The sequence below is a fragment of the Triticum dicoccoides genome, chromosome 4B, assembly GCF_002162155.2.
Source record: "Triticum dicoccoides isolate Atlit2015 ecotype Zavitan chromosome 4B, WEW_v2.0, whole genome shotgun sequence".
NCBI lineage: Eukaryota > Viridiplantae > Streptophyta > Magnoliopsida > Poales > Poaceae > Triticum > Triticum dicoccoides.
Genome location: NC_041387.1, coordinates 296,853,701 through 296,881,194, shown reverse-complemented (window position 1 = coordinate 296,881,194; position 27,494 = coordinate 296,853,701).

Below are 27,494 nucleotides of genomic sequence, written 5' to 3'. Positions count from 1 at the left end.
CTTATCCCATCCATACACATTAAGCTTTGCTAGTCTTGATACCCATGGTAATGGGATTGCTGAGTTCTCATGGCTCACAGATTACTACAATAACAGTTGCAGGTATAGGTAATGTGATGATCATGACATGAGAGCGATGTTTGCTTGTTTTGGAGTTCTTCTTCTGCTTCTCCTTCGTTCAGGGGATAGGTTCCTGTCGGCAGCCTAGGCTAGCAGGGTGGATGTCGTTTGAGTTTCTGTTTGTGTTTCATCTGTAGTCGGATGATGCTCTGATGTATGATGTTGTTGTATTCATGTGGCATTGTATGCCTTTGTATGTATCCCCATCTAGTATGTAATAGTAAGATGTAACGATATCCACCTTGCAAAAGCGTCTCCAATATGCGGCTCTATCCTTGGTGAGACCTTCGAGTTCCTCTCGGATAGGATCGCATATTGGGCGTGACAGTTCCATTCTATTATATAATGTGTTTTTGATGTTGTATGTGCATTTATATGATATTTTATATTATTATTGGGACTAACCTATTAACCTAGATCCCAGTGCCAGTTTTTGTTTTTTTCCTTTTTTGAGTTTTACCGAAAAGGAATACCAAATGGTGTCCAAACGAGCTGAAACTTTGCGACGATTTTTGATGGACCAAAAGAAGCCCACTGAGTGTCGGAGATGGACCAGACAAGCCACGAGGCATCCACAAGGGTGGAGGGCACGCCCACTGCCTTGTCGTTGCCTTGTGGGCCCCCTTGACTTCTCCCCGACGCCAACACCTCCTATAAATCCCAAAACCTCCAAAAATAAACCTAGATCAGGAGTTCCGCCGCCGCAAGCCTTTGTAGCCACGAAAAACCAATCGGGAGCCCGTTCCGGCACCCTGCCGGAGGGGGAAACCATCACCAGTGGCCACATTGATCATCTCGGTGCTCTCCATGATGAGGAGGGAGTAGTTCACCCTCAGGGCTGAGGATATGTACTAGTAGTTATGTGTTTGATCTCTTTCTCTCTCTCGTGTTCTTGATTTGGCATGATCTTGATGTATCGCGAGCTTTGTTACTATAGTTGCATCATATGATGTTTCTCCCCCTCTATCTCCTTGTGATGAATTGAGTCTTTTCCTTTGAGGTTTTGTTATGTCGAATTGAATCTTTGGATGTGAGAGCACTTGATGTATGTCTTGCGATGGGATATCCGAGGTGACAATGGGATATTCTGTTGATCCACTTGATGTATGTTTTGGTAATCAACTTGCGGATTCCCGTGGTGACATTGGGGTAATCTACGCATAGGGATTGATCAGAAAGAATAACTTTGAGGTGGTTTCGTGCCCTACAAGCAATTTCATCTTATGTTCTTCGCAATAGGAACTTTGGAGTGACTTTTGTCACACGTTGAGGGATTGTCATATGATCTAATTATGTTATCATTGTTGAGAGAACTTGCACTAGTGAAAGTATAAACCCTTGGCCTTATTTCCAAGCATTGCAATTCCGTTTTCGCTCACTTTTACCACTTTATACCTTGCTGTTTTTATATTTTCAGATTACAAAAACCTATATCTACCATCCATATTACACTTGTATCACCATCTCTTCGCCGAACTATTGCACCTATACAATTTACCATTGTATTGGGTGTGTTGGGGACACAAGAGACTCTTTGTTATTTGGTTGCAGGGTTGTTTGAGAGATACCATCTTCATCCTATGCCTCCGACAGATTGATAAACCTTAGGTCGTCCACTTGAGGGAAATTTTCTACTGTCCTACAAAACTCTGTGCTTGGAGGCCCAACACGAGTCTATAAGAAGAAGGTTGTGTAGTAGACATCAAGCTCTTCTCTGGCGCCGTTGCCGGGGAGGTGAGTGCTTGAAGGTATATCTTTAGATCATGCAATTGAATCTTTTAGTTTCTTCTTTTATCATTAGTTTAGTCTATAAAAGAAAACTAAAAATGGAATGGAGGTTCCCCATATTATTCATCTTCATAATGTCTTTCGTGAAAATGATGGAAAGGAAAATTGTGCTCAATTGTTAGAAGAAGAAGTCAATAAAATGTTTGGCGCTAAATCTTTGAATGATGAGCATGATTGCAATGTTGTTAGTATGAATTATTTGAATATCCATGATGCTAATGATATGCAAAGCCACAAGCTTGGGGATGCTATGTTTGATGAATATGATATTTTTAGTTCCCCAAGTTTTCATGAGCAAATTTATTATGATGATATCATGCCTCCTATTTATGATGATTATATTGATGAATGTGGGTTTGGAAGAGTGTCAACTCTAGGCAATGATCCCACTATATGGAGGGTGTTGAATCTTATTGTGATAATTATGAAAGTGGATTTGGAGAGGTCATGACATTATTTAGTGATGAATCCACTATTTCGGAAGAGGTTCCAATTGGTTATGAGAAAAATGTTTCTATCTATGATGATTATTGTGATGACATGTATGCTATAAAGAATAATGATAACCATGAAACTTGTCATCTTGATTTTAATTTTCAATTGGATTATGCCTCACATGATAGTTATTTTGTTGAGTTTGTTCGCACTATTATGAATGAGAGAGAGTAGTAAAACTTCTGTCCTTTTGAATCATGAAAAGAATGCTTTATGTTATGGTTATATTGTTGAATTAATTCATGATGCTACTGAAAATTATTATGAGAGAGGAACTTATGCTTCTACATATTGCAATAATATCAAGTTTCCTCTCTTCATGTTGAAAATCTTGAAGTTTTGCTTGTTTTGTGTTCCTATGATAGTTGATTCTTGTTCCCCTAAATTGTTTGCTCACAAAATCCCTATGCGTAGGAAGCGGGTTAGACTTAAATGTGCTAGTCATATGCTTCATGTTGCTCTCTTTGTGTTTCAATTCTTATCTTTTATGTGAGCATCATTGAAATCATCGTGCCTAGCTAGAAAGGCATTAAAGGAAAAGCGCTTGTTGGGAGACAACCTGATATTTAACCCTACTATTTTTGTGTGTCCACATGATTTTGCTACTGTAGTAATCATGTTTTATTACTTTTTTCAATAAAGTGCCAAATAAAGCCTTTGGGATAGTGTGGATGATAGTTGACTTGATTTTGTGCAAAAATAAAAACTTTTGCGCTCAGTCAAGGAATTTTAAAAATTCACTAGAACGTGATTTTTATCTGAATTGTTGACACATGATTGATATACAAATAGCCTACGTTGTCCTATTTTTTCAGAATTTTTGGAGTTACATAAGTATACGAAGTTTCTAGATTACTACCGATTGTTCTGTTTTGACAGATTATGTTTTCATTGTGTTGTTTGCTTATTTTGATGAATCTATTAGTATTGGAGTGTATGAACCATGAGAAGTTGGAATACAGTAGATATAGCACCAATATGAATTTAGAATGAGTTGACCACAGTACCTAAGTAGTGATTTGCTTTGTTATACTAACGGAGGTTATGAGTTTTCTGCTGAGTTTTGTGTAGTGAAGTTTTCAAGTTTTGGGTAAAGTTTCGATGGACTACGGAATAAGGAGTGGCAAGAGCCTAAAATTGGGTATGCCCAAGGCACCCAAAGGTAATATTCAAGGACAACCAAGCATCTAAGCTTGAGGATGCCCCGGATGGCATCCCCTCTTTCGTCTTCATTCATCCGTAACCTTACTTGGAGCTATATTTTTATTCACCACATGATATGTGTTTTGCTTGGAGCGTCATTTTATTTATTTTGTTTTGCTTGCTGCTTGAATAATATCCAAATATCTGAAATTATTAAATGATAGAGAGTCTTCACATAGTCACATAATTATTCGACTACTCATTGATCTTCACTTTTATATTTTGGAGTAGTTTATCATTTGCTCTAGTGCTTCACTTCAATCTTTTTAGAGCACGTTGGTGGTTTTATTTTGAAGAAATTGATGAAGTCTCATGCTTTACTTATATTATTTTGAGAGTCTTTAAACGGCATAGTAATTTGCTTTGGTTATGAATTTAGTCCTAATATGGTGGGCATCCAAGAGGGATATAATAAAAACTTTCATATAAAGTGCATTGAATACTATGAGAAGTTTGATTACTTATGATTGTTTTGAGATATAAAGATGGTGATATTAGAGTCATGCTAGTGAGTAGTTGTGGATTGGTAAAAATAAATGTGTTAAAGTTTGTGATTCCCGTAGCATGCACGTATGGTGAACCATTATGTGATGAAGTCAAAGCATGATTTATTTATTGATTGTCTTCCTTATGAGTGGCGGCCAGGGACGAGCGATGGTCTTTTCCTACAAATCTATCCCCCTAGGAGCATGCACGTAGTACTTTGTTTCAATGACTAATAGATTTTTGCAATAATTATGTGTCGGATTTCGGGTTCCGGCAGACCCTTGAGGTTCGAACACTTGGGTGCGCACGAAGATCTTTCCCCTACCAGCTCACGCATCAAAGTCTCGCAATGGATCTAGGCTAGAAAGAAGAACACACAAAGGACACGAGATTTATACTAGTTCAGGCCACCATTGCGGTGTAACACCCTACTCCAATGTGTGGTGTGGTGGATTGCCTCAGGGACTGATGATGAACAGTACAAAGGGAGAACAGCCTCGCGAGGGGCTGTTCTTGAGCTGGTGCGATGAACTGCTTGGGTGAGTTCAGTCACCTCTCTCTAGTCTATGCGTCCTCTTGAGATAGATGCTCTCTCCCTCTATTCTGTGGTAGCTAGTCCTATTTATAGAGCGAGGCCCTGGGCCTCTTCCCAAATAATGAGCAGGAAGGGCGCCAACAATTGGCCATTTTGAAGGGGAACATCTGGTACACTTATCCTGACTAAAGTTGGTCTTCGGCGGCCAAAGGCTCTGACGATGACGCCGTCCTGGGCTCCACGATGACCTCCATCCTGCCATTCTGCTGGTCTTCGTCTTGTTGCACTAAAACAGTAACCTTTGCCTGATGCCTTGGTATGTGCTTGCACTCTTTGCACCGAAAGGGAAACAAGGACACTACGCAGGCCGGTGCCCGCCTGGTCTCGATCGTCATGGCTTGCGTCAAGGGCTCCTCGGGAGGTACCCCGCCTTGATCTCTCCGCCTCCTCGCGAGCCTACCTGGGGAGGCTGCTCCTGAGGAAGCTTCCTGTCGTCCACCCCGGGAGGCTTGGCCCCTCGCGAGGGTCTTGAGCTTGAGCTGATGAAGCTGGGATGCATTGGGCCCCCACTTGAGCCATGCCACAGGCCGCAGGCAGGCAAGTCAGGGGACCCCCGTTCCCAGAACGCCGACAGTAGCCCCCAGGCCCAAGGCGCGCCCAAACTTGGCTTGGCAGAGAAGCGAAGGGGCAAGTGCGAAGCGCCATGGGCCCCAACAGCCTGCGGCCTTGGGCGCCGTGTGGCGATTGATTGGACTTGGGCGTCTCCGCTTCCCCACGACGCCTCGGTAACCGCACGAATTGACAAGTCCCTGCATGCAAAAACGGGTCATGATTACCTGCGATCATGGAGGCCGACGGTTGGCCTCCTCCGGCTATAAGTACGGAACGGCGCGAGCCATTCCAGTTCATCACCTCCTTCTACCCCTCTTCTGCTTCATCCTCGCCATTGCTCCGTCTCACGCCGATGGCACCTATCCGCCGGTTCTCGGTAGAAGAGAAAGAAAGGCCCCCCGAGAGGGTCCTGACCCGCTTCCGCCGAAGAAGCAGCTAGTCCTCTGCCGCCGAGACGAGGGCGCACGGCAGGAGGCATCGAGGCCCTGGTACGAGCGGCCGCCGCCGGGGTTCCCGCTGCCCTTGTATGCCCGCATCGAGGGCTCTGGAGAAGAGAGCGCCGAGCGACACCGATGATGCTGCCGTCGCCGCCGGCAGGTCACGGCGGTGCCGTCGTCCCTCCTAGAGTCCACGCCGAGGGCTCCTCTCGCGAGCTCGTGCTCCACGCAGCCATGCCTCCTCGATCTTGGATTCGCCTTCCTCCCTCCTTGGCCTTTGAGATCCCGCCGAGGGGGCCTCTCGAGCTCTGGCTGCAGCATGCTGACTACAGTACCCCTGCGACCGGAGCGGAGGTTGAGGTTGTCGCTCCGGGTAAGGTCTACATGACCCGTGGCTGGGGCAAGATCGCCCGGGTTTGCCGGACAGGGGGTGCCCTCATAATCCACCTCGACTACGATGGCGCCTCCTTGATGTTCTTCAAGGTCTTCGATGCAGAAGGACGCCGGCTGGAATGCTGCCCCAAGAAAGGCGGCCGGGGCATCGTTGCGGCGAGAACCAGGCCCGCCAATCGCTTCCCCAGCAGCTCCTCAGGCGGCAGCGAAGGTGCTTGAGGGTCTAGCGACTCCGCAGAGCTTCACGCGACTCCGGAGACGCGCGACGACAGCTACGATCCCCCAAGCTCACGTCACGCTCAGAGCAGGGCGGGCTCGTCAGGCCGCCGACGCCACTAATCTGAATGGAGTTGGCGCCAGTGCCTGACGGCCCACAGTTGATGATGGCGTCTCCTGCGGAGGCGCGCATAGTTAGCATTCCTTAGGATTAGCACCTTTTGTTCCCTGCGAGAAATCGAAGTACCACCCCGCGGGGGTATGTAAGGCGCTGGCCATGTCTTTTGTGAATATTACATCCTCATGATGAGTTAATGCGAGATGCTTGTCCTGTCCTGGCTTAGCTCCCCCTTTCTTTCCTCACGAGAGCTTGGTGCTCTACGCTGACATGTCCCGGTCCCCAGGCAGGCTTCAGCCGTCGCTGGTATGCCAGGTCGCGATGCCGTGGTCAAGGCCAGGAGGTGAGCGGCCCAAGGTCCAGTAACATCCCCTGAGTCGCGATTCTCAGGAGGTCCCCTTTAGCGCTCAAGCAGCCTCCGTTGGGCGAGAAAGGCAAGCAAGGTTGCCGTGACAGAGCTGCAGTAGGCAAGGGTTAAGTGCTGAGTCGAATCAGTTTTCGCGTGACTTATCTCGTAGGTTTGGAGTAGCCTTCAGCAGAGTGCCGAGCCTGCGTGGCGGCAGCTGAGGTGTGGCTGGGTTAGGCCCTCGTGAGCTTCTTCCCTCTCCCCTGCACTTTCCTTAATGCTCTACGTCCTCAGGTCCTGGCCCTCGAGCGAGCTCAGCCGCCGCTGGTATGACAGGTCGTGATGCCGTGGGTCAAGGCCAGGGGTGAGGGCTGGAGAGCCAGTAAGAGCCCATGAGTCGCGATGCTCAGGCGCCCCCCTTTTAACATGCAAGCGGATCATGCCGGAGAGAAGGAGAGAAGGCCCACGACACCACCAGTGTTACTCCTGGAGCGGGTCCTGCATATCAATCACGAGGGGAAACAAGATTTGCCGTCACGGTTGCCTGCCAACCATTGGTCACTCCGAGGGAGTGATTGGGGCACTGAGGGCCTAGTGAGGTGGCGCCTTGGGGGGCTGCCGCGGCCAGAGCTCGGCCACTCAGATTTTTCGGTGTTGTAGGGACGGACCCGTGCGCAAGTGCCATGCCAGAGCGAGTGGCTCCGAAGGTAGGTGTCAATCGAGCAGGCGATTAGGTCTAGCATGTTAAGCACGAGGAGCAAATCCATTTAGATAGATGCGGAAAAGGTAAATGCCACTGGGTCTGGCCCAAGCAGCTTGAGGATAATGCAGCCCAACGGGCGCCCCCAACAAGGTAGGTAAAGAGCATAAGCAAAACAGATACATGCTGCAGGGACGGACCCACGCGACCTGGGAATGATGTGGCCCTACGGGCGCTCCCAGCTGAAAATGGAACTTGGAAAGATGTCACCTGATACTGTTGGGGATGAAGTGTTGCTGAAGTAGCAGACGACGCGCGGTGAGGAGGCCACCCCTCACGAGCCTTCGGAGCCCTGAGCTTTGGGAGGCTCTAGGGGCTCGGGCGGCTCCTCAAGGTCCATCTCCATCTCCTCCAGGAACGCGTAGTGCCTGGCCACCTGAGCTTCCAGGATGCTCCTCATCAGGAGCTGGTGGGCAGCAACCGCGTTCGGCAGGCCGAAGAGCATGCGAACGTAGCTGTGAGGTGGAACCTCACAACGCCCCACGCGTGAAGGCCAGAGGCGCTCCTGAGACGCGGCTCGGTTGAGCCCTGGTACGTCGATGCAGACATGCAGCCCACCATCCTCGCCCGGATGTGGGGCTATGGCGGGTAGGCGGCGGCTGCCATGCACGACTCTTGACTCCTGTAGCTCCTGAATGTTCCTCGCGATGAACTCCTGAGGGTTTGGCCCTCCTTGCCTCATGCCTTCCTGAGGGAAACGTGCCTTGAAGCACGCCTCCAAGTGGTTCCCGAGCGCCTCCCTCGTGACCTTGGCGAGGTCGGTGGCCCTCCAGGAGGGAGCCCCCGAGCCCTGCCCGAGGAGAGCGCCGGGCACGCCTTCCTATGCGACAGAGGGTGGCGCCCCTTGAATGGGCGCGGATCCTGACACAACGCCTCCGGAGGTGCCTGCCTCATGAGTGTTCAAGCCAGGTGAAGCCTTCTTCTTCTTAGGGACCGCCTCGGGGAGCCTCCCGCTCCTGTGATCTGGGTCTTCGATTGCCGCAGCTTGAAAGGCACGCTCAAGAGAACACACTGCATCCCTCTCCTCGCAAGGCACTATGATGATTCCACCGCTTCCTGGCATCTTGAGGACATTGTAGCCATGGTGAGTCACTGCCATGAACTTGGCCAAAGTTGGGTACCCAAGGATGGCATTGTATGGAAGGCGAATGTGGGCGATGTCGAAGTCAATGAGCTCGGTGCGGTAGTTGTTGCGCTGCCCAAAGGTGACAGGAAGGCAAACTTGCCCTATTGGAATGGTGGAACCGTCAGTGACTCCTGAGAAAAGCTTGGTCGACTGAAGCTGATCGTATGGCACTTGGAGATTGTTGAACATCTCGATGGACGGGACGTTGAGTCCAGCTCCGCCGTCGATGAGGGTCCTAGTGACTTGCACATTGCTGATGACTGGGGAACAAAGCGTTGGGAGGACTCTGGCTGTTGCTACGCACTTGAGCTGATCCGCTGAGCTGAACATGACAGCGCATGCAGACCACCTGAGAGGGCGCATGGCCTCAAGCTTGGGGAGGACTGCATTCACCTCGCGAGCAAACTGCTTGAAGATGCGCTTAGAGGCCGGGGCATGAGCGCCGCCCAGGATGCAAGCGATTGCGCGCGGCTCCTGGAAGCCCCCAGCCCCCTCGTCCTGGTGATGGTCTTCATTCCTCCTTGGCGGTGCTGGTAGAGGAGGGAGGCCTGTGTTGCCTTCTGGGCGGTCCTCACGAGGCTGATCCCTCCAACCTCCCTCGCGAGGCTGGTCCTGCCAGTGGTCCTCGCGAGGTCGGTCATGCCACCCTTGGCGAGGGCCACGGTCTTCCCATCGTCCTCCACCTCTTCCTCCTCCTCGGCCATAGCCCCGGTCGTTGCGGTCGGGACGTCGGCCGATACGCCCATCTTGCACAGCCCTAAGCTCTTGACATTCATTGGTGTTATGGGTGTGGAGGTCGTGGCACACGCAGTATCGGCTGCCCTTGGATGACTCAGGCTAATCCCTGCCTCGCTTTAGTCTGGCTCTGCTGCGAGTACAGAAGCCCCCTTGTGCTTCATGTCCTTGACCTTGGGCTTCTTCTCTTCTAGGTCGGCGGCCGGAAGCTCGAGGAGGGAGAGGCGCCCTTCCTCAGCCCTGGCGCACTTGGTCGCCAAGCTGAACAGCTCCAGTGATGTGCACAGGTCTTCATGGATTGCTAGCTCCTCTTTCATCTTGATGTCGCGCACGCCATCGGAGAAGGCTGAGATGATGGCCTCCTTAGTCACCCTGGGGATCTTGAGGCGGGCATTGTTGAAGCGCTGGATGTACTTCTGCAGGGTCTCTCCTGGCTGTTGCTTGATGCGGTGCAGGTCACTCATGGTCGGGGGCCGGTCACGAGTGCCTTGGAAGTTGGCAATGAAGCGGGTGCGCATCTCATCCCAGGAAGAGATCGTGCCAGGAGCCAGGTTCATGAGCCAGGTGCGGGCACCGTCCTCGAGCGCCATGGGAAACCAATTCGCCATGACCTTTTCGTCCCTGTTGGCGGCTTCGATGCCTAGCTCATGGAGCTGGAGGAACTCCGCGGCGTCTGCAGTGCCGTCATAGCGAGGAGGCAGGTCCGGCTTGAACTTGCCGGGCCATGCGACGCTAGTAGCTCGGAGGTGAAGGCGCGGCAGCCTGCAATGGCCACCGGAGCTCTCTGCTGATGCGGGGCTTGCTCCTGGGGATTCCTGCGCACCGCTGCCTGGAGCAGCACGGGGTCTTGACGTGGCGGTGCAGGGATGTGGTCGTGGCGCTCTGGTGCTGGGAGCACGCGAGCTCCTTCTTGGGGGCGAGGGATCTCCTAACAGCTCGTTTCTTGTCGCGTAGGCGCCGGACGCGGAGGGTCTCGTCCTGGAGCCGCGCGCCTTGGAGCCAGGGCGCCTTCTTGGGGAGGAGGCGGTGGAGGCACCTCCTGCTCCTCGCTTCCTGCACAGGATGGAGGGCGAGGCAGCGAGAGGGACGGCATGGGAGAGCCCCCTGCGGCGCTAACGAGCTCGGTGATGCGGGCGAGCCAGTCCTCATAGAGGTCGTCGATGGGACGGTAGTGCAGGAGCTCACATGCCAGGAGCAGCGCGACGTGCGCGTCCGTGGGGGCGCGACGGGCGTGGGACGACGAACCGGTTGGAGTCAGCGACGGGGTGGCGGTGCGGCCATCACGCCGCACCGAAGGATGCAAGGACGAGGCCTGCTACTCGTTCCTCGCTGGGCCGGTGGCGGCATTGGCGGCAGGTGACGAGGAACGACGAGAGCGACCGCCGACGGGCGCCGTCTGGGCAACGCGGGTGGCGAGAGCAGCCCGATGCATGGCACGAGCTCGGCGAGCGTCAGCCATGGACACGACGGAAGATCAGACGCGACCAGCGGAAGAAAGATTTCGGCGCACCCCCTACCTGGCGCGCCAAATATCGGATTTCGGGTTCCGGCAGACCCTTGAGGTTTGAACACTAGGGTGCGCACGAAGATCTTTCCCCTACCAGCTCACGCGTCGAAGTCTCGCAAAGGATCTAGGCTAGAAAGAAGAACACACAAATGACACAAGATTTTTACTGGTTTAGACCACCATTGCGGTGTAATACCCTACTCCAGTGTGTGGTGTGGTGGATTGCCTCAGGGACTGATGATGAACAGTACAAAGGGAGAACATCCTCGCGAGGGGCTGTTCTTGAGCTGGTGTGATGAACTGCTTGGGTGAGTTCAGTCGCCTCTCTCTAGTCTATGCGTCCTCTTGAGATAGATGCTCTCTCCCTCTACTCTGTGGTGGCTAGTCCTATTTATAGAGCGAGGCCCTGGGCCTCTTCCCAAATAATGAGCGGGAAGGGTGCCAACAATTGGCCATTTTGAAGGGGAACATCTGGTACACTTATCGTGACTAAAGTTGGTCTTCGGCTGCCAAACACTCTGACGATGACACTGCCCTGGGCTCCACGATGACCTCCATCCTGCCGTTCTGCTGGTCTTGGTCTTGTTGCACCGAAACGGTAACCTTGCCTAATGCATTGGTCTATGATTGCCCCCTTTGCACCGAAAGGGAAACAAGGACACTGCACAGGTCGGCGCCTGCCTGGCGCCCGCCTGGTCTCGATCGTCACGGGCTCCTCGGGAGGTGCCCCGCCTTGATCTCTCCGCCTCCTCGCGAGCCTGCCTGGGGAGGCTGCTCCTGAGGAAGCTTCCTGTCATCCGCCCCGCGAGGCTTGGCCCCTCGCGAGGGTCTTGAGCTTGAGCTCATGAAGCTGGGTGATACGTCTCCAACGTATCTATAATTTTTGATTGCTCCATGCTACTTTATCTACTATTTGGGCAATATTGGGCTTTATTATCCACTTTTATATTATTTTTGGGACTAACCTATTAACTGGAGTCCTAGCCCAGATTTGTTATTTTATGCCTATTTCAGTGTTTCGAGGAAAAGGAATATCAGACGAAGTCAAAATGGAACCAAATCAACTGGAGAAGTTATTTTTGGAAGGAAAGCCACCCGATGGACTTGGAGTGCACGTCAGGAGATACGGGAGGTGCTCACGAGGGTGGGGGGCACGCCCCCTCCCCCCCGGGCGTGCCCCCTGCCTCGTGGGGCCCCCGTAGCTCCACCGACGTGCTCCTTTCACCCATATATACCTACGTACCCTAAAACTTCCAGAACAGAAGATAGATCGGGAGTTCCGCCGCCGCAAGCCTCTGTAGCCACCAAAAACCTCTCGGGAGCCCGTTTCGGCGCCCTGCCGGAGGGGGGTCCCATCATCGATGGCCATATTCATCATCCCGACGCTATCCATGATGAGGAGGGAGTAGTTCACCCTCGGGGCTGAGGGTATGTACCAGTAGCTATATATTTGATCTCTCTCTCTCGTGTTCTCTCTCGTGTTCCCTCTATGGCACGATCTTTATGTATCTCGAGCTTTGCTATTGTAGTTGGATCTTATGATGTTTCTCCCCCTTTACTCTCTTGTGATGAATTGAGTTTCCCCTTTGAAGTTACCTTATCGGATTGAGTCTTTTATGAGAACACTTGATGTATGTCTTGCCATGATTATCTATGGTGACAATGGGATATCATGTGCCACTTGATGTATGTTTTGGTGATCAACTTGCGGGTTTCGTGACATTGGCAACCTATGCATAGGGGTTGGCACACGTTCTTGACTCTCCGATAGAAACTTTGGGGCACTCTTTGAAGTACCTTTATGTTGGTTGGATGAATCTGAGATTGTGTGATGCATATCGTATAATCATGCCCACGGATACTTGAGGTGACAATGGAGTATCTAGGTTACATTAGGGTTTTGGTTCATTTGTATCTTAAGGTGTTATTCTAGTACGAACTCTTTTATAGATTGATCCGAAAGAATAACTTTGAGGTGGTTTCGTACCCTACCATAATCTCTACGTTTGTTCTCTGCTATTAGTGGCTTTGGAGTGACTCTTTGTTGCATGTTGAGGGATTCTTATTTGATCTATCTATGTTATTATTGTTGAGAGAACTTGCACTAGTGCCTTGTTTCCTAGCATTGCAATACCGTTTACGCTCACTTTTATCATTTGTTACCTTGCTGTTTTTATTGTTTCAGATTACAAAAACCTTTATCTACTATCTATTTTGCACTTGTATCACCATCTCTTCGCCGAACTAGTGCACCTATACAATTTGCCATTGTATTGGGTGTATTGGGGACACAAGAGACTCTTTGTTATTTGGTTGCAGGGTTGCTTGAGAGAGACCATCTTCATCCTACGCCTCCTACATATTGATAAACCTTAGGTCATCCACTTGAGGGAAATTTGCTACTGTCGCACAAACCTGTGCACTTGCAGGCCCACCAACGTCTACAAGAAGAAGGTTGTGTAGTAGACATCAAGCTCTTTTCTGGCACCGTTGCCGGGGAGGCTAGGTAAGTGAAGGTATATCTTTAGATCTTGCAATCGAATCTTTTTGTTTCTTATTTTAGCACTAGTCTAGTTTATAAAAGAAAACTAAAAAATGGAATTGAGTTTGTCTCATACGCTTCACCTTTTTCATATCTTTCGTGAGTATGATGGAAAGGGAAATTGTGCCAAAGTACTAGAAGAAGAATTACATAGAATGTTTGGCACTAAATATTTGAATGATGAGCATGATTCCAATGTTGTTAGTATGAATTCCTTGAATATCCATGATGCTAATGATACGCAAAGCCACAAGCTTGGGGAAGCTATGTTTGATGAAGATGATATTTTTTGTCCCCCAAGCTTTGATGAGCAAATTTACTATGATGAAAGCATGCCTCCTATCTATGATGATTATTGTGATGACACATATGCTTTAAAGAATAATGATAACCATGAAACTTGTCATCCCGGTCTTAATTTTCAATCACATGATAGTTACTTTGTTGAGTTTGCTCCCACTACTATTCATGAGAAGAATTTTGCTTATGTGGAGAGTAGTAAATTTTCTATGCTAGTAGATCATGAAAAGAATGCTTTAGGTGCTGGTTATATTGTTGAATTCATTCATGATGCTACTGAAAATTATTATGAGGGAGGAATATATGCTTGTAGGAATTGCAATAATATCAAGTTTCCTCTCTATGTGCTTAAAGTTTTGAAGTTATGCTTGTTTTACCTTCCTATGCAAGTTGATTCTTGTTCCCATAAGTTTTTTTCTCACAAAATCCCTATGCATAGGAAGTGGGTTAGGCTTAAATGTGCTAGTCATATGCTTCACGATGCTCCCGTTATGTTTCAATTCTTATCTTTTTTGTGAGCATCAATGTCTTCATCATGCCTAGCTAGAAAGGCATTAAAGAAAAGCGCTTGTTGGGAGACAACCCAATATTTATCCTTACTGTTTTTGTGTGTCTCATAGTGAGTCTCATAAGTTTTCTTTTTATACTAGTGGGAAATTTTCATTATAGAACTTGGCTTGTATATTCAAGAAACGTGCCATGGTTTGCTTGATAGGATGGTTGAGTCCATTCAAGAAACGTGCCATGGTTTGCTCCTCATCTTCATTGACATTTGCCCAAATCATGGCAATCTCCATTTACTTGTAGTATTCTTCAACCAACTTTGTGCCTTGCTTGAGGAGTTGTAACTTCTAGAGAAGGTCTCGACTATAGTATGTGCGCACAAAGAGCGCTCGCATGACATCCTTCATTTGGGCCCAAGTTGTGATGGGTGGGTCACCTTTGGTCGCTCGCCTCTCAGTGACTTGCTCCCACCAAATGAGGACATAGTCTTGGAACTCAAGAGATGCCATGGCGATCTTCTTCTCTTCTTCATAGTTGTGCAAGCGAAAGATCTTATCAACTTTCAATGCCCATGAAAGGTAGTCTTCGGGATCATTGTTTCCGAGGAACTTAGGCATGGTGAACTTGAGCTTGCCGTAGCGTTGCTCGTCATTATGGTTGGGACGATGGTGACGGTGATGACTCTCTTGCCATGGAGGAGGATCTTGAGCCGCTTACTCCTGACGCTCTGCTTGGTTAGCTTGACGTTGAGGGTGTGCAATTCTTGCTCGATTCCTCATTTCTTGAAGTTCTTCACGACGTGCAGCTTCTTCTTGGCGCTCACGGCGGGTAGCCTCTGCTTGTAGACGTACTTGGCGGTTACGCGCATTGACGGCTTGAGTGGATGCACATAGGGCTTGTTGGGCTTCAAGGGCTTGTTCCTCACGATGTTGTTTCTCTTGTTGGAGGGCATCACCATATTGTTGTTCTTGTCAATCTTGGCATATTGGAGCTTCCTCTTGGACCGGAGGTTCATTATCTTGTTGTCGCTGGCATTCACGTTCACAGAGACTGCCTTGTAAACCATCGCCATGAAATGGGTTTTGTGGATCTTGATGAACTTCATGGTCTTGCAACGATGCTAACGAGCTCGTGGAGGACTTGCATCCGAAGAAGATTGCGAAGAATGTCGACTTTAGTGGCTTCGTATTGAGTAGGATGAAGAGGTAGAAGAGCGGTTGACCAACAAGGCACGAATCTCGTCCATTTTTGCATTGCTCTCTTGTTTTTGTTCGTCGAGCTTGTTGTCGAAGTAGTATCTTATACGTTGCTCTGATTGTCGCAAGTCGGTAGCGAGTAGGTCGAGGCATTCGCTCATGCTTCATTCTCTTGATGCAAATCTTTTTGTGTGCCGAAGAGGTGGTTCTTCGTGATGTAATTGTTCGGGTCCTCATCTTGCTTGATGAAGAGTGGGTTGGTAGAAGTACTTGGCCTATCCATCATTCCATGTAAATGTGTGAGTGGGAGAAAGAGAAGAACTATACCAAATGTACCTTAAACGATGTTGAGAATGGATCAATGATCACTCAATGATGTAACAAGGAATAGCACAATTGGCTTTTTGTGGAGCTTGGATAGGATGGTGGCACAAAATTTATGCAATTGTTAGCAAGACTCGATAATGTTGGAAAAGATTCGAAAATTTGCAAATGCAACAAGTAGACCAATAGCAAAATGGCACACGGAAACACACACATGGATAGATAAATGGGGTCGTGCAACCAAGGAACAAGCTCAAAATGTGGAATCCATGGAAAATGCTCTAGTTGCACAATTCTAGAGAGATGCTAGCACGATTGCACAATAGGCGGATAGGAGACTTGTGCACAACCTAAAAAGCAAAAATGCAACGACTTCTATCCCAAGTATGCTATATGCATGGTGTTCCGGCAATATGATCCAAGATGATCGAGTATGACAATCTTAATGTAGTATGATGCTACGGTTCTTGCTTAAAAGCTCTTTGCTTATCTTTCTCTTTTGCTTAAAAGCTTGTTGGCTCTTTCTCTTTTGAGCTCTTTCAGTGGCCACTTATGCAAAACTTCACGAACCAAGATAGCAATTGTGTATATGTGGTGACAACCTTGTGACACAAGAGATGATACCAAGATATGGATACCCAGATGATGTGATATATGCAATGAGACGATGATCACTAATGTGCACAAGTAACATTGCCGGCAATACTCAAAGGCTAGTCACGATAGGTAAGGGACGCAAAATGGGTCATGGGTTTATCAATGCAATGGCAAGGAGTAGACAAAGATGTCGTCGAAGTTACCATCCTTGCTTATGGTTGATGGCATCAAAATGGTTGAGTGGTAGTTGTTGATGACGAGTCCGTGTCGAAGATGAGCAGCGGTGATGTCATTGTCGAACCGTCCCTAAGTAGACAAAACACATTAGGAAACGGAAACCACAACTCAAATTCTCAATGACCGAAACATGTCAGAATTGACGGAGTTGGTAGTGGGTAAGCGATGGTGGTTGCAAAAATCGTAATGGGGGAATTGGAGTGGCAATGCGGAAGTGTGGGCGGTGGCTGGAAATTTTTTTGGGCGAAGAAAAATTCAGCTTCGTCAGGGAATGTCAGACGTCCGGTATAGGTCGGACGTCCGGTATAGGTCGGTCGTCCAATGATTTCGGGCGTCCGGTACTAGCCGGTCCTCTGGTGCCTAGGCGATTTCGGGCACGGGATGAACTTCTAGGGGTCGTGGTGGAGAAGCGAAATTTGGTCAAAATTGGACGGATTTGTGGATGGAAATTGGGGAAATGATGGGGAAAAGCTAGATCCACTCGTGGCAAAGCAAATCCATGGATCAAATCCAACATAACTTCATTAAAACCAACAAATCACAAAACAATTTGGGGCTATTTTTTGTGGTGAATTTTCGAAATTGGGACAAAATCAACAAAATTAGACTAGAAAAAGAGGGGTAGGGGCTGCAAATTCATGATCAACCTTGGCTCAGATACAAAGATGATATAGGGTGGATACCCTAGGGCCGATCTTTCACAAATTTGAGGGGATCCTATGAAGAACACGAATGACACAAGGGGAAACAGAAGGGAAATGACGAGGGGAAACACTCAAATCAACAAGAACAATCACATATGTGCTAGATCCATGAACATAAAGAGTGGTACAAGATTCAAACACAACAAAGGACAACACAAGTAGCAAGTTCTTCTCCAAGAGGAGGTCTAGAATCCACTAGGGGATCTTCCCTTTCGAGGTCTTGAATCCACTTGGGATCTTCTCAGCTGAGGCCTTGGTCTCCAATGGAGTATGTATCAAGTGGATGAGCAAAGTTCTATCTCTCATATGAGCTAAACCAATGCTAACCCTAATAAGAGGGAGGAGTAGGAGGAGGATATATAGTCTAGGGGGGCGAGTGGGTACCTCAGCCTCGGCCCAACACGTTGTGCACAGACATGCGCCGGTCATCCGGCCGCTACCCGATGCCACGTGGCTCACGGGGGTCAAGTCATCCGGTAGGGGTCGGACATCCGGCGTTTTGTCTCTGGATGGGCGATGTCGGATATCCAGTGGGTGTCGGACGTCCGGTGCGGCGGTCGTTCGGAATCCCAACGTTTTTGTTTTGTGACGGTGACACCGGTCGTCCAGGCGCTGGGAGGTGTCGGACGTCCGGTCCATGGCGGTCCTCTGGTTGTTCTAGCGTTTGTCGGTCTGGCTTCTTTTGGCCGGAGCAGCTCCAAGGCGTCAGACGTCCGGTCCAGACCGGTCCTCCGGTGGCTGTAGATTTTCTGGCAGCTTCCATTCTTGGTCCTCGTACTTGGCGTCCTCGCTAGCTTGTCCATTGGATGTAGTGGATCCATGCCTTCCCTCTAGGTACCTGATAACACATAGGTTTCCGCTTGAGGTAGTAGCATTGTCTCACATGTAGAAAATGGTACTTCGGAGAGGAGCGTGTTCACCTTAGTTTCGATAGCCCTTGCTCGAGCTCTTGTCGTAGGTCCATGTGGTGTTGTAGGAGACGAAGGTAGTTCCATGGGGATGACTATAGGATGATCCACATCATCTCCCCCCTCTTGGGGAAGACCTTGGATCGAAAGCCTCATCATCGTGGTAGGGAGAGAGGTCTTTAACGTTCAAGATGTCACTCACGGAGTACTTGTCATGTGGAATGTCAATCTTGTAGGCGTTATTATTGTAGCATGCTAGCACCTTGAAGGGTCCGTCGGCTCGACGTAGAAGCATGGACTTGCGTTCATTTGGGAAGTGTTCCTTGTGAAGTGTAGCCACACAAGATCTCCTTGGTTGAATATCATGGGGTTCTTGTTGATGTTGATCTTGGTCGCGAGGCGTTGGACTTGTCGCTCGATGGTGTGCCTTGTATATTCGTGCACCTTCTTGAGATAGCTTGCTCAGGCACTCGCGTCCATGCTGATGCGCTCTTGTAGTGGTAGAGGTAGAATATCCAATGGGAACAACGGATTGAAGCCGTAGACGACCTTGAAGGGGGACTTGCCGATAGTCGGATGTCTTGCACGGTTGTAGGCATACTCGGCGATTGGTAAGCACTCTTCCCACTCCTTGATGTTCTTCTTGATCAACACGCGTAGGAGAGTGGATAGCGTCTGGTTCGTGACCTCCGTTTGGTTGTCGGTTTGTGGATGGTATGCTGAAGAGAACAACAACTTGATTCCGAGCTTCACGCGTAGTGTCTTCCAAAAGTTGCTTAGGAAATTGATGTCGCGGTCCGACACAATCATCTTTGGCACTCCATGTAGACGCAAGATTTCCATAAAAAGAGATTCGCAACATGTGAAGCATCGTTTATCTTGTTGCATGGGATAAAATGTGTCATCTTAGAGAAACGGTCCACAATGACAAACATGGAATCTTTGCCATTTCGAGTTCTAGGCAAACCAAGCACAAAGTCCACACTAATATTTTCCCATGGGTGGTACGGAACAGGAAGTGGCATATAGATACCATGAGATTGAGCTTTAGAGTTAGCTTTGCGACATGTAGAGCATCGGTTGGTGTAGCGGGAGAAGTTGTGGAACATCTTGGGCCAAAAGTAGTTCTTGGGTACATGGGTGTTAGGGCATATTTCTCCCTAAGTGGTTTTGGTGATTGATGACAACATGTTTGCAGATTAATCGTCTGCACTGAGATTTTCAGACTATCAAGCATATGGCACAAGACGATTGGTTCCCCTTGGAGTTTCAAGAGGAGACCGTTTTCTTTCCTGCATTTCTTTTCTGGTGGACTTGAATCATAGGGAAAACCGTACTATCAAGAGGGGGTCCACATCAGAAAGGTTTGGGTGGAATCAACACGTACACATTCTTCTTGCGCCCTACTACCCCTTCCGCTTCGTTGGAGTTGTCCTCCGTTTGCATCGAAGTATGGGAGAAGAGCCACAAGCGGTAGTACCGCTGGCTGCAACAGTAGTACCACCTATAGGCGGTAGTACCGTTGTGACCACCGCTCGCACTACTACTCGTGGCTGGGACCTCGATTTTTTATGTCGGGATCTACGGTGGTTCCTCCGGGTAACTACCGTGCTTCTCGTTTGTCCACAGAAAATGGGCGGATGTAGCAGCGGTAGTTTGGGCGGTAGTACCGCCCCTACTACCGCGACTACCACTGCCCGGCCCTCTGCTTTCTCATATTCTTCTTTCTCCTGTACATCATGTAAAGTGTGGTAGTACTGCTCGTTGATCGGTAGTGTCGCTCCTGGAGCGGTAGTACCGCTCATATGCGGGCTGTGAGATGCATAACGGTTGGATTTGTCCCCCCACTATAAAAGGGGGTCTTCTTCCCAAAGAAGGCTCGCCTCTTTCTCCCCCAAACTCTATTGTTTCTCCAAAGATCATTTTTGCCTGATCTCTCTCCCTAGCCAATCAAACCTGTTGATTTTCTAGATTGGTTGAGAAGGCCCGGATCTACACTTCCACAAAGAGAAATTTGATTCCCCCCACTAATCCCTTCGGATCTTGTTAATCTTGGGTGTTTGAGCACCCTAGACGGTTGAGGTCACCTTGGAGCCACATTCCATTGTGGTGAAGCTCCGTGGTATCGTTGGGAGCCTCTAATCAAGTTGTAGAGATTGCTCCAACCTTGTTTGTAAAGGTCCGGTTGCCGCCTTCAAGGGCACCACTAGTGGAATCGCGACATCTCACATTGTGTCAGGGTGTGAGGAGAATACAGTGGCCCTTGTGGCTTCTTGGGGAGCATTGTGCCTCCACACCGCTCCAACTGAGACATACTTCCCCTCAAAGGGAAGGGACTTCGGTAACACATCCTCGTCTCCACCAGCTCCACCTGTGCTTATGTCTTACCATAACTTTGTGCAAGCTATTATTGTGTTGTATCCTTTGCTTGCACTTGTTGTTGTTTGCATCTGAAAGTGCGTTACGTCCACTAGAAGGGGGGTGAATAGGCGATTTTTATGATTTTTTCACTGAGGAATTTTAGGGTGAGGAAATTCCTAAGTGAAGAACTACTTGCAGCGGAATAATTACTCAGGTATAAGCATAACAGAGCAACAACATCGTCATCATGATCAAATGAAAGACAAACACAGAGTATAGAAAGCGTAAATACAGGATAAGCAGGATGAAGACAAACTGACTGAAGAAATGGGATTGAGGAATTAGAGAAAGTCTTCAGTCAAAGTCTTCAAAAAGTAATGATTGGGTTCATCAACACATAACTGAGGAAATGAAAGGGTTGAGGAAATAGAACCATTAGGCTTGGTGAAGACACTGATTTGGTAGACCAGTTCCAACTGCTGTGACAGTTGTACGTCTGGTTGGAGCGGCTGAGTATTTAAACTCGAGGACACACAGTCACGGACACACAGTCCTCGCCGTATTCTCCTTGAGCTAAGATCACACAGACCTCGCCCAACAGTAGTGGTAAGTCTTAACAGGTGACTTCCAAACCTTTACGGACTTGGTAACTCGGCAATCCACAATTCCTCTTGGATGCTCAGACCATGACACGTAACCGTCTAGAGGATACACAGTCCTCAAAGGTAACAAGCGTCGGTTCCACACAGGAACAATCTCTTCAGTGATGCTCAATCACTTTGGGGTGTGTAGGTTTGGGTTTGGGATTTGGGTTTTGATCACTTGATGATTTTCGCTCAAAGTGCTCGGAGGATGGGATGCTCACAAATGACAAGTCTCAGTTTCTCTCGGAGCAGCCAACTAGCTAGTGGTTGTAGGGGGCGGCTATTTATAGCCTAGGGAGCATCCTGACATGATAAGACATAAATGCCCTTCAATGATATGACCGTTAGGTGGTAGGATATTTTGTACAACCGGTGCGTGGCACAGCAACGGTCGGATTTGAGGTTCGAATTCCTCAGGGCTATCATGTTTCTCACTGTGTAGGCAATCCGCACTACCGAATTCCTAACTCCTTAGCCACAACAAATTCCTCAGAGACCAGAAGATCTTCGTCTCTGCCAATGAAGAAATTGACTGAATTGATATGAGATTTCCAATTGCTTCACATGAAAGGATTGGGTAGGTGTCGGATTTTGAGACGAGCATCACTTGGAAATTAGTTTCTTTAGTATTACCTCGATCGCCTTTAACAGTACGGTGTTTCCTATGACTCAAAAATGAGAAAATGAAACTAGGAAAACAAAAGTCTTCACGCTTCATATTCCTCGCATGAATATCCAAGTCTTCAAGGTCACACCAATTTCTTCACTTCCAAAGTCTTCGGTAGAACCAAAGTCTTCAGCCGAAGACATTCATTTTTAGGGGTCAACTTTCACTGTACATATCAAACTCCTCATTGACTTATAGAGCCTGCGTACACTCATAAACATATTAGTCCCTTAACCTATAAGTCTTCAATACACCAAAATCACTTAGGGGCACTAGATGCACTTACAATCTCCCCCTTTTTCGTGATTGATGACAACATAGGTTAAGTTTTCAACGGGGATAAACATATGAATTGAAGTACTTAATATCGAGGAATTTGATTGCAAGATATAAACGAACTCCCCCTGAGGATGTGCATAGTGAGGAATTCTGTTGAAGCAATGCACATTTGAAGAGTAGAATCATGGAGAACTCCCCCTATATCTTGTAATTCATACACGCGTTTGACATATTGAAATGAAGAATTTGAAATGCATGATGAAATATGGTGACTGGTGCAATTCGGTATGCGTGCATAACATTAATGAGGAGATAGCATGCAGAAAAACAGAGCAAAAGTATCAGGTCACCATCGGACTTAAGTTTACAACTCAATCAACAAAAGCTTCAGAAGAGCGAGAGTTGGAACTTAACAAAAAAACGCCCATATATATAGACCCGCTTGAAGACTAACTCAAATTTCTCCCCCTTTGTCATCAAATGACCAAAAGGGACGAAAAGTGAGGACTAACGCCCCTGAAGAATATCATCACGAGGTCGATGGAGGAGTGTTAGCGTTGTTGGGGTCGATTGATGTAGCAGGGCCTGCCTCAGTGTCGTCCAGATCTTCATTGTCATCAGTATCTCGGGATGAGGAATATGAGTTGGGCACCAAAGGAGGAACTTCAACCTTCTTGAGTTTCTTCAGAGGAGGCTTAGACCAGCCAAAGTCCTGCTTGAAACCCATCTGCTTGAGATCCTCATCACCATAGAGATGAGATAGAATAGCCCAGGTGCGATCGAAAACTTCATTGAGGTAGTAATGGTTCTTCTTCGTTGAATCATATGTGGCAATCATGTTGTGAAGAATTGAACCAAACTGGCGCTTTACCCATTTATGATTGCGATCCACCTTTTTATGAAGACTGTGGAGAAGCTCACGATCAGTCATCACCCTTGGAGCTGTGGCCCGAGGACTTTGCTTAGATGCATTGGTGGCAGAATCATGAGTAACAGAGTCATCATTGGTGGAGTATGAAGCAGCTTTGCGAAACTGTCCATCCAATGGACGATTGCCCTCATCAATAACAGCAGGGGCCTTGCCCTTCTCATCAGCTGAGGAAAATGTCCGCTTGAGGACTTCAATTGGGAGCAAGTAGCTTCCATGGTTGACTGTATCAGCTTTGTAGTTGAGTGAAGCCCTCGATCTGATGAATCTCATAATCCAAGGAGCATAAGGCTTCAACTCAAACGGGGACATTGCAACGTTTGCCAAAGACCTCATCAATAAATCATGATAGTTCACGGGAATACTATGCATGATGTCGAAAAGCGGATTCTTCATGATGTCAATGACCTCTTCATCATTTGAGTCGTGGCCTTTGATTGGACTCAATGTCTTCGTCAGGATGCGATAGACGGTCCTTGCCACATATTGCAATTCCTTCACAAGTAATTTTGTCCTTGAGGCTTGACCAGGCTTCAATGGCTTCATCAACACCTTCATGAAGTGATCAGATAGTTCAGTTTCAGAATAGATCAGACGCGCACCTTCTGGGGGAGGACTGACAGGCACGACACGAAGCAATTCAGTGGTCAATGCCTTATAGTGAGTGTTCTCTGTCATCCAGTCCAATACCCATGAGTTCACATCTTCACCATTGCTTGTGATGTGCATCGTCGCATAGAATTGAAGAATGAGTTCCTCATTCCAGTCACAGATGTCAGTGCATAAGTTTGGTAGTCCAGCATCATGAATAGCAGTGAGGACTGGCATGAAGCAAGGCAGTGATTCCATATCCAAGTGAGGAATATGCTCATGGTCGAAGACTGTCCTTGTTGAAAAGCACTGAAGAATAGAAATTGGCTTGACTGGCTATCCAGAAATGCTTCCTCCTCAGACGAGCAGAATCATAGGGATTGTAGTCAGTGAAGAATACATGCTCATTGAGGAGGGCATCAACCTTGAACTTTGGAGTCTTGGAAAAGGGATTCTTCGGCTGAGGCTGAGGAGTGTTAGTAAGTTGAAGAATAACCTCTGGAATTTCAATTTCTGGAGCCGCATGCTGAGGAATTTCATTTTCTGCTTCATTTGTAGCCTGGGCATCCATTTCTTTAGCAACATTTTCATCAGCCCTAGTGGCTGGAATTTCTTCATGAGTGGAAGGGGCAGTATGTATTTCTTCAGATCCCGTCAGAACTTCTGTTGGTGCTGGGGACTGAGCAATTTGCTGTAGTGGTGTGAACAGAGGAGAGTTGGGGTGTTGACTATCCCAAAAATCATCGTTCATCACTGGAGTGGTGCAGCTAATGTCCACATCCTCATCCACTTCCATTTCTTCAATGCCAGCCTCTTCAGCGGTGAACTAAGGCGTTGGCGATGATACCTGAGGGGTTGAAGTGATAACATCAGCTTCAATTTCTTCATCCATCTACTCTGTGGAAGCAGCAGAGGGATCTTCATCAAGAAATTCTTCAGGAATCAGATATTCTTCACCAAAAGGAACAATTTCCTTTGATGGCATGCTTGAAAGAGGAACAACATCAATGGGATTGTCAATTGAACTTGTCAAAATCTTCGCCTTCTTGGGGGCAGGAGATTCTGAGGAAGCTGATGCTTTCCTCTTCTTCTGATCAGCTCCCTCCGCATCTTTGGTTTTCTTCACTTCCAGAGCAGAAGGAAGAACTAGGCTTGGTGTTGGTGCAGGAGGAGCAGAGGAAACTGGGGTAATTTCTTCAGGCACAACTGATGCAGTTGGCCTGTCTTGAGCAATTTCTTCAGGCGCAGCAACAGATGGTTCAGCTGCCCTGGCAGATTCTTCAGGCATAACACTAGTGGTTGCCCTGGCAGTTTCTTCACTGGCTGGTAATTCGTCAGCCCTGGTACTAGTAGTTTCATCAGCAGCCTGATTTTCATCAGCGGTGCTGGTATGACCTTCAGTCGGCTGGGCAGATACTTCAGCCAAGGGAATCTCAATGTGCGACGGATCAGCAACATTGGGGGTGAATTTCTTTGCCAGCTTGACGAATCTAACCTTGGATCCCATCCATCCAGCCTTATAGGCCTTAAACTCATCATTGAGCTTTTTGATGTCAGATTGCAGTCCAATGAGCTGCTCAGGCAAAAGACTCAGAACATTGTCTTTCAGAAAGCGCTGCTTCTTATACTGAGCTTTTCTTAGCAGCTCTGGCTTGATCAAATTTCCACTTTTCTTCAGTAATGAACGTCGTCAGCATGTGACTTTGTCTAGGTGTGAGGTTTAGCTCGGGCAATGGAGTGTTTGGATCTTTGTGCCCGAGGTCGATGAAGTCCAGGATCCTCTTTGGATCCAACAGAAGAGGCACAGTACTTCCTTTGGCTCTAGCAGTCCTTTCCAGTCTATCTTGGACGATATCAGCTAATTCATCATCATCAGCCTCATCATCATCAGAAGGCACTTGAAAAACAACGTGTTTCTTGTGAGGACTTGGTCTAGTTCCTCGTCCTCAAGTGGCATTTGTCTTCAGCAGAGTTGGGCTCTTTGAAGACAGATAAGGAGCTGAAGAACTTGCTGAAGCTCCTGAGGCAATTGAGATGCCATTGGTCCTTTGACACATGGCGAGATGCACAGGTGCTGAGGACTTTGCAGGAGGAGCTGAGGGTTTTGAAGCCCGAGGAATTTGTGCAGTCTGAGGAACTGCGGCAGCTTGAGGAATTTGCCTTGGTGGCATAGAGGAGTTTGGTCGTGAGGGCATTGAAGAAGAACTTGGCCGTGAGGGCATTGCTGAGGAACTTGGAGGTTTACGGGCAGGCTTCTTTGGCATAGCCTTCTTGCTTGAAGAAGCCTCGGCAGCGGCAATGGCAGAATCCTCGTTGAATTTCTTCACTGCTTCTTTGGCCTGCTTGGTCAATTTAGCTTGCCACCTGGCCCATTCATCTGCATTATCCTCACCACGTTTAAGGCTTGTTGGATCAGCTCTTTGGCCAAGTGCCAAAGGAGGTCTTGAGCAGGGAGGGTGAAGAGCGAATTTCTTCATGTATTTGGGAGTGACATATTTGTACTCCCTCCATTCTCTTGCCCATCTTCTTTCAATCCTCTGTATGCACACTTTGCGCTCATTTTTAGTCTCCTTGCCGTGAGTTGCCTCATTAGGCGTGCAGTACCCTGCATAGATGTCAGCAGGGATCTCAAAGGAATTATTGACTTCAAGCTTCTTTCCTCCTTTTTGAGGCCTTTTACCATCTGCCGTTTTCTTCAGCTAAGTAATTTGAACAATTGAGTTCTCTGAAGAAGTGTGCAGCTTTTCTTCGAGGAATGCTACAAATGAGTTGAGTTGATGAGAACCTAGTGATTCAGCAGCTGACATGTGTACCTGTGAACAGAGTATAGGTGCGAAGAATTTGGAGAGGTCATATGCATTCTCAGAAGTTTTCGTAAAGCTGAACAAGTTTGAGGAAATTGACCCGATATGTCTTGAAGAATTTCACTAAGCGTTCTTTGACTTAGGTTCCAGAGTTGTGCGGATCGTGAGATTCACACAATTGAGGAATCATGAAGAAAAACATCACTTAGAGAAACAGATCAAGAAGTGATGATTTGTGTTAGGTGTTTAGAGTGTGGAGGTTGAAGAATAAAAACCTTTTGAAGATTTGATGAAAATCATCAGTAGAATAACTGCAGTAAAAGTAACTTTTAATTACCCTTGATGAGGAACACGATGAACACAGAGTGTAGATTTGGAAGTTCGTCGGCTCGGATCTTCCACGCCCTAACTTGGCGGAGGAAGACGTCTACGGCGGCAGTGGAGCATAGATGTCCGCGGCCGGAACGAGTACGACGGCGACGAGGTCGAGGCAGTGAAGCACTTCCTCACCGGAGACAATGGAAGTAGCGGCGGTGCTAGGTTTTGAGAAGCTCGAGTGAGGGAATGAGGTCAAGAGGAGTAAAAACGAAGTGAGGAGGGGAGGGGGTATTTATAGCTGGGGTGAAAAACAGCTCGTCCGAGGAAATTGGACGAACGTGCTCCTGACCCTTCTCATTCGCGTGACATGTGTCACCCACGTACTAAGAGGTGGCGATTGTGTGAGATCGTGGGTGAATAGATAAGTATATCGTGGGATGTGTAACGGTTTGAGCGGCAAAAGCCAAAAATTCAGATAAAAATATTTTAAAATTCAGATAAAAATTCAGATAAAAATTTCTTTAGCTGACAAGGACTGAGTGAAGAATTTGAACGAGTTTCAAATAGAACGTACATGAAGAATTTGTGAACATAGTGGGTTGAGTTTAGCATAGAGGGTGATAAGGGTCCGATCACATTCACTTAGCATAAAATACAAATTGAAGAATTAGCAATAAGTGAATGTTGTGGAGGACATAAACTCATATATATAT